The sequence below is a fragment of the Solanum pennellii genome, chromosome 1 (assembly GCF_001406875.1).
Source record: "Solanum pennellii chromosome 1, SPENNV200".
NCBI lineage: Eukaryota > Viridiplantae > Streptophyta > Magnoliopsida > Solanales > Solanaceae > Solanum > Solanum pennellii.
In genome coordinates, this window is record NC_028637.1 from 70045694 (window position 1) to 70054370 (window position 8677).

The window sequence follows — 8677 nt, forward strand, 5'->3', positions numbered from 1 at the left end:
TACCTAATTTATGATAGCAAGTGGGTAAGAGTTGTGCAGTGTGTCCCAAAGAAGGGAGGTATGACAGTGGTGAAGAACAAAAAAATGAGCTAATTCCCACTAGAATAGTAACCAATAGAGAATTCACATGAATTATCAGAAGTTAAATGAGGCTACACGAAAAGATCACTATCATATCCCCTTGATTGATCAAATGCTTGACTGACTAGCGGGCTAGGAGTATTATTGTTTCTTAAATGGGTATTCCACATATAATTCAGAATTTGATTGTGCCTGAGGATCAGGAAAAGAATATATTCACTTGTCCTTATGGTACATATGCTTTGAAAACCATGTCATTGGGACTTTGCAATGCGCCAACGACTTTCCAAAGGTGCATGATGATCATTTTTCATGATAAGGTTCATGGATGATTTCTCAGTCTTTGGAAGTATTTTGAAGTATGTCTTTGGAATCTTGATAGAGTACTTGCTAGATGGGAAGACACCAATTGAGTACTAAACTAGCAGAAGTTCACTTTTTGATCGAGAGGTCAAAATATATGATCATAAGGTATCAAATTCGGGATTAGAATTAGATAAAGACAAGTTGGAAGTTGTTGAAAAATTTCCCCCTCCTATCTCTATAAAAAGGGTGTGAAGTTTCCTTGGGCACACAGGTTTTTACTGGAGATTCACTAAGGTTTTTTCCAAAATTGCAAGGCCTATGTGCAATCTTTTGGAGAAGGAGGTGAAATTTGAATTTGATAAGATGTGTTGAAATATTTTGAGATGTTGAAGAGGACCTTAACATAAGCTCCCATCTTAATTGCTCATAACTAGGAATTACCATTTGAACTCATATGTGATGCAAACAACGTAGTATTGGGTGCAATATTTGGACAAAGAAAAAATGAAGTGTTCCATTTAATGTATTATGCGATCAAGACCCTTGATTCTTCTCAAGCAATTGAGAAGAAGATGTTGTCTCTAGTATTCGCCTTTAGACAAGTTCAGATCATATTTGATAGGTACCAAGGTAATTGTTTATACTTACCATAAAGCTATTAGGTACTTATTCAACAAGAAGGGTGCTAAACCAAGGTTGATTCAGTGGATGTTGCTTCTCCAAGAATTTGACCTTGAGATCAAAGATATAAAGGGTACTGAGAATCAAATAACTCATCATTCTATGTTAATGTACATGAAGGGGAACAACTCTGGGAAGAGTTTCCGGATGAACAGTTGATGGCACTAGATATCTCTCAAGTGCCTTGGTATGCGAATATAGTGAATTTTATAGTAAGTAGAGAATACCCTCCAGATGCAACCACCCAACAAAAGAAAAATCTAAGTCATAATGCTAAGTTCTATATACGGGATGAACCATTCTTATTCAAGCAAGGAATGGATATCTTCATAAGAAGATGCATTCTGGAGTGTGAGGTAAAGAAAGTACTCGAAAGTTGTCATGTCATACCATATGGAGAAAACCATGGAGGAGACCGCACAATGCATAAGGTACTACAATATGGTTTATTTTGGCCCCTTTTATTTAAGGATTCTATTGCTTATTTGAAGGGATGTGATCAATGCTAAAGATTGGGTACTATATCGAGAAGACATGAGATGACACATAGTAACATTCTTGAGGTGGAAAATTTTATGTGTGGGGTATCAACTTCATGGGTTCCTTCCCACCATCCAGTGGAAACCAATATATTCTGGTGGTTGTTCATTATATGTCCAAATGGGTTGAGGTGGCAGCTCTTCCCTCGAATTACTTAAGAGTGGTGATTAAATCATTAAGAAGCACATTTTCACTCGGTTTGGAACTACAAGGTCAATAATAAGTGATAGAGGTACGCATTTCACTAACCATATAGTGAAAAATCTTCTTTCTAAGTACGGTATTAAACATAAGGTTGCTACAACTTACCACCCTCAAACAAGTGGTCAAGAGGAAGTATAGAATAGAGAGGTAAAGTAAATTTTGCAGAATACGGTGAATGCACAAAGAAAGGATTGGTCAGAGAAGATGGATGATGCATTGTTGGGTGTATAGAAATTCATATAAAACACCCATACGAACTTCTCGCTATCACATGGTGTTCGGCAAAGCATGTTATCTTCCGACGGAATTAGAACACCAACCATAATGGGTGATAAAGAAGTTAAATCTCAACCCCAACCTGGCAGGTAGGAAGTGAGTGGATCAATAACATGAACTTGAGAAGTTTAGTCCCCATGCGTATGAGAATGCTAAGCTCTACAAAGGAAACACTAAAATGTGGCATGTCAAGCACATAGTTCCTCACACTTTTACACGGGGAGAAAAGGTACTACTTTTTAACTCAATAATTAAGTTACTCCTTTGTTTAAGGTTGCATTATCCTGTAAATATACTAAAAGAGACATTCTTGAGCATGTGTTGTAAATAGGTGTATCATGGTGAGATTGTTAAATTGTTAAGTGTTGCATCCAATGTGAATTACAATAGCATGATTAAATGTGTTTTGTTAACTTAAAGACGGGTGGATAAGTCTAATGTTTAGGGATTAGTTGATGGTTTAAAGATTGTTCTAGGATTAACAAAGGTTTAAGTGTGGGGTGGTTATCTTAGGAATATTTATATGTCAAAGTTGTCAATAATTACCCATGATGGTATTAAATTTTAGAATAATCTTGAGACTATTGATGTTGTTTTGTTTGAATTGCGATGATTGTGCACTAAAGCACATGATTGGATGATGCAAGAACTTTCAAGGAAGATGGAATCTATTTGAAGAAGGAGAAGCAAGAAAACGCGAAATTAAACTAAGGCAAACAACATTATGAATATCAGAGGCCCTTTCCAGGCATACTTCTTGGAGAGAGTTGCCAAGGTCCATCCTGCAGAGAAGCTTACCAAGAACATTGCGTGGCACGGCGCGCCAGAGGGAGAATTGCATAAAACTTTTCCAAAAGCGTTGCCTGGCCCAGCGTCCCAGCCCATGTCCGATGTGCTCAGCGAAAATTGATTTTTAATAAGACTTCTTGTTGGATTAAATTTAGAAAATCGATTTCCTAACTCTTATAAATAGACCCCTAGGGCTTATTTGTGAGGATTCAACTTTATTTTTGTGTTCAAGAGCAAGATTCAAGTTTTTTAATAGGTTTCAATTTCTAAATCTTCTTTATTTTAGAAAGTGCATGAAAAATTACATTTTGTGATTTTTTAATATTATGAGTGGCTAAACGCCCTTATTCTAGGGCAATAGATACGGATTGATTGTTGAGTATCAACGATTTTTGAGTTAATTCTTGGTTATCTTTTTAAGTTACTTTAATGTTCTTATTTTAATATTTATTGATTGGTCATCATAGATATAAATCTCTTGTCAATTCTTAAAATCGATAGAGGATAATGTAGATATATCAAAGAATATATTCCATTGAGTTGTTTTTTGTTTAGGAGTGATGCCCGGACGAACACCTTGCCTGATTACGAAACATGATGAAATATAAATGCTCGCTAATTAGGGTTGTCTATCCCCTCTCAACGATGTAGTTAGACAACTAATTGGAGTAGGCGACTAGAAGTCGAGAGACCCTGGTCATATAATTAATCCTGCAAATCAGTAACTTGATAACTGAAATTATTTCATTACCAGAAATATGATGTATGAAGTCTAAAGCATGTTGCAGCCCTGTAATTGTCTTTTACTTGCTTAAAACATAAATATGAAGTCGTTCACATTAGTTACTTTTATTTATTGCATAAATCATAATAGTAATTAACAAAACATCAAACTCTTTTAAAAGGTTACTTTTGTCGAGTTGTGGAATTGAGTATTATATATAAGTTGATCATAAGTCCCTTGGGAACAAAAACTCATTTCTAAAAGAAACTATTTTACTTGAGCGACCGCGTACAGTTACGTGTGCATTTGGGAGCAACACACATCATCAGTGCTTTCATTATTTCCCGCTTGAATCATATTTCTGTGTTTTGGAAAGCAACAATACAAATATAAAGTAGAACGAATACAAAATTCAAGCAAGTTTGAATCTAGAAAAACAAAGAATTAACCGTTAATCAATCCTCGACAATGTCACCATTTTTTGTAAATGCTAAACTATGTGTCATTTTTTAGAGTATAGGCGGTCGTATGTGAAAAAATATCAACTTTAAAGGTCAACGTCAAAATACAAGGATTGAAAAATGGGATCACCTTCTTGTATGTATTCCCATGAGAATTTTCATAGATTTGTTGAATAATTAAAATTCTATATAATGAGTAATTAAATGCAATAATTATTAATATATCTTTATAGTATGACAAAAAGTATCAAATAAGGAGCATATTTTAATTTTTAAAATCAAGTTCTTTTAAGCAACCAAATGTAAGTTTTTTTTTATGTTGGTTAGTTATTAGCAAACTTTCAATAAAGTCACAAATGAGTAAGTAATTAAACAATCCTAGAAAATTAAATTTAAAAAGCCTAACAGATAAAAAATACAAAAAAAATACAATGTACTCATCTTTCTTAAGATTTTATCATACAATACAGATTTAAACAGAAATACAGAAATAGTACATAATTTTTGAATTCTTGTCTACTCCTTCAATCTTAGTCAATCAAAATTCAAGATTCTCTTATGTCGAGTCAAACTAAAGAATGAATCAAAGAACAAAATTGATATAAATATTTCACTACTTTAACTATAGAATGAAAAGGACACCTTAAGGATCTCATGGAACAACGAAGATGATTTATATAAATAAAATTGGAGGAACACCAAAATTTATCTTAAAATCTTAAATTAGGTTTATCAGAATTTGGGGATTGTAGTTATTTCTAAGTGTTAATGAACCCAAGGAATGAATGGTTTTGGTTTATGGAATTTGGGGCTTGTGTATATTCCAACGTGTAAAGTTCATCAAAAATTGTAATTCATTTAATGCATTAAGATGAATGTATGTTACTTCATGAAAATATAAATGTCTTTCTAATTCACCATCCCTTACTATGATGTGCAAGCTATTAAAATGAAAAGGTGTGAATTATGGTGTTAATTTTTTAAATAAAGTAATCATCAATAAGAAATACTTTAAAGTGTTCGTGTGCGCGCGCGCGCGTGCGGGCATGCGTGGGTGTGTGTGTGTGAAGCCCTTTGACACCATTCTTTACATACATGTATGAAAAGTAGTGTGGAATAAAAAATTTTCACGCCAAATATCTTAAAACATTTTTCATATTAAAATCATAGGAAAATACTAAGTATCAACATATATATGTCAATCTTAGACTCAAAATATTTGGGACACTACCCATATAATAGAAATACAGAATTACTTAGTCTATTACAATACTTTGAATAAAAGAAGTCTAAAGATAGTTATGTCCTCGAGTCAAGTGAGGACATACTTCAACTTGCTTGAAAGAATCCTAGTTTCCAAGTTTTACTTCAAGACGCTTCTCACCTTCCACCTACACCTTTAGATATAACAAAATGTATGGAATTAGTACAATGCATGTAGTAAGCATGATATAATGCATAAAATCATGAAAATGCACATTTATGAGAAACATTATCTTTTTAATTAAAACTTCACATTAAAAGTATAAGAACCACATTTAAGCACTCAAATCACATTTAGAACACAATACAAGTCATACACAATTTATATCAATTTAATATACCTTACAATGAGCTTACAGTGAACTTCACTGTAACTTCCAATAAAATTCACACCTTATAATATGGCATCAACAACACCTACAAAACACATAAACATGAGATTCTCCTACCGAAGGTTATTCTAAGGCTCACTTGGGTGAGTTATGAAGATACCACTCATACAATCCCTTCACACACACCTAAGAGATCCATTATACTACCTAAGATAAGTTCATTCTCACTTCCCATCATAGTATACATATAATATGACATTTTCCTCGCAAAGGTTATCAAAAGATTTACTTAATTAAAGCAAGAAGAGAACATCCATACCCCTCTCCAAGATTACCTAAATAATCCTTAAGACTACCAAAGTTTATATCATGTCTACTTTATCAATTTACTTTTCCTATCTAGAGTTATTCTTAAGACTTCCCTAGGTAAGACATGAAGTGACCATTCTTATGCCCCCTTCATACCTTAACTAAGCAACCCTTAAACTACTCTAGGTAAGTACTTATTCATTAACATACTTTCCAACTTAAGTCATTATATTTACTAGTTCATTAAGAGATATTCAACACATAAGGACATTCAAGTAATTGTCTTGGAGAAGACCTAGGGGCTCACTCTCTAGCATCTTCAAAGTCTAATCGTGCAATGTCTAGATAGCTTCCCATACCACCTAAACTTCATAGAAATTCTCCAACACTAGTAGGTATCCCATATAATGAGAATAGGCAATAACCATAGACGATACTAGTTATGCATGGAATCCGGAGTCATGAACCTACTCTGATGGAGAGTGTTTTACTTGCCAATGGTAGGACTAGGACACATCCCATGTAGGCATATGGTTAAGGAATATGAAGGTTTTCTTTGTACTCTAGCCTCATCCTTAACTAGAGCTACTTCCCAAACCATACTCACTCAGTGCTAGCCTTTGTTCTCATAGAGTATTTCAATAAAGGAGTACATGAAGAGGTTCCATATCTAGTTCACGATACAATCACATTACACCTTAACAAAGAGGGTACACTAAGGCTACCTACAATGGTCAAGAGGATAGCTCAATGACTTTCCTAAGGATGTTTTCATGTCATTCCATCCAATCAACCCTAAGTCCACCATTCACACAAGAAGGATACCATTACGGCTTTCATCTTCAAAGATATCATAACCTTCCAACTAGGTTGAAGGTTTCACATAAAGGACCTTCTTAACTATGTTCAATACACATGTCAATCACACATACAAGACTTAGAAGATTTAGCATACTAAGTCAAGATCTCATATTCACATTGTACATGTATCAAGTAAGGGACAAAAGTCTACCAAAATAAGACACACACATACTTCACCATATCACATATAACATATCATTCAAGAAGCACATAGGAGTAACCAATGTCATCTATAGGTCACCCTATCCACTACTATAGTATCATCAATATAAGTATCACAAGTATCATATAATCTATCAAGAAACATCATACTTCAACATCAAGTAATGCACCTAACGACTACATTATAATTTACTAGACACATACATCATCAACTAGAAGAACTCATACTTTGACTCCACATAAAACATATAAGTCATTTAGACATTAATAATATTCACATATTCTAGTTATAACATAACAATATCATAATACATAAAGTAATGCCAACGAGGTCACATAATTCACAAGTATAGCACATATGCACCGCCACCATAAGTGGACCATACCAAACCTCATCATCATCTAAGAGCTGTACTACACAATATAGATAAAGTTAGGTCAACATACCATTATTCCAACCTCACCACTCCAATCCATAGTCAACTCAACTAACACAATACTCAAAGGTCCTTACCAATGGCCATGATCAGCAATTCAATCTAATACTTACAATATACAATAAATCAAAGATAATACACCTAATCAAACTACACAAGAATTCAATAGCATAATGACATAATCAACTCACCCACAAAGTAGTCAAATCTAGGGTTACATGAGTTACATGGGTTCATAGAGTTTTTAGTCTAAAATAATCAAATAAACATCAATCCAATCAATATACAGTGATTCAAAATGTTTTATGCAAGAACCCATGGCTAGATTACAAAGTTGGACGATTTCATCTTTTGAAAGACTTTGGAAATCACTTTGAAGATTGGCTCCTTGAAGAAAAGAGATTCAAGGATGAAGACCATACCTTAATTGATGTTAGACCACAAATTTGACGAAGAATTAATGAAGAATCACCAAAGAATCTTCAATCCAAGCTCTATCTTGAGTTTTGGCTCTAATGGAAATCTAGAGAGTTCTTTAGGGAATTTGGGTTTTGATTTAGAATAATGAATTCATCTAAGTGTTTAAGACTTATTAACCTACTTAAAAATACCCCTAATAAACCGCCCCAATTAATTTTTAAAATGCTAGGGGAATTACCTAATTACCCCTAGCATTTGCCAAAACTTTACAGTGAAATGCAGGCCCATCGCGGCCAGCTCACCTACGCCCCTCCCCGTCACCCAACCAACAGACCGTCCTGTTGGTCCACGGTGTTGGTCAGAGGCTGGATCAAATGGAGTACAAGCTCCCACGCCTAAGTATCAACCTACACCCCTCACCTATGGGGCGTCAAACAGCCTACTGGGCGTCGACTGCCTTCCGTACGTTGGGCTGGTTTGATAGCTTCTGGCTCACACATGGGTCCTTCCTCAAGGACCCTTGGTCTGTCCTTGGGGAATTTTGTCCGGACGTTTCCGAACCGAATATATTTGTATACATGTTTAAGGCCTCTGACATCGATTTCATCCAAAACAAACACGTAAAACTCGATAAAACACACTAAGACACACAAGCACGTTTCAAGGCAAACCTTTCAAACGTCATGGACGTTCTTGGACATTTGACCTTCAAACTTCATGAAACTTTAAACACTGCCTCCTGAACTCATTTTAACCCATTTTAGGACTTCAAAACACCAAGACACAAGTGTTAGGCTCTAGTTACACCTAAGTCGTTTTAGAGATGTTACA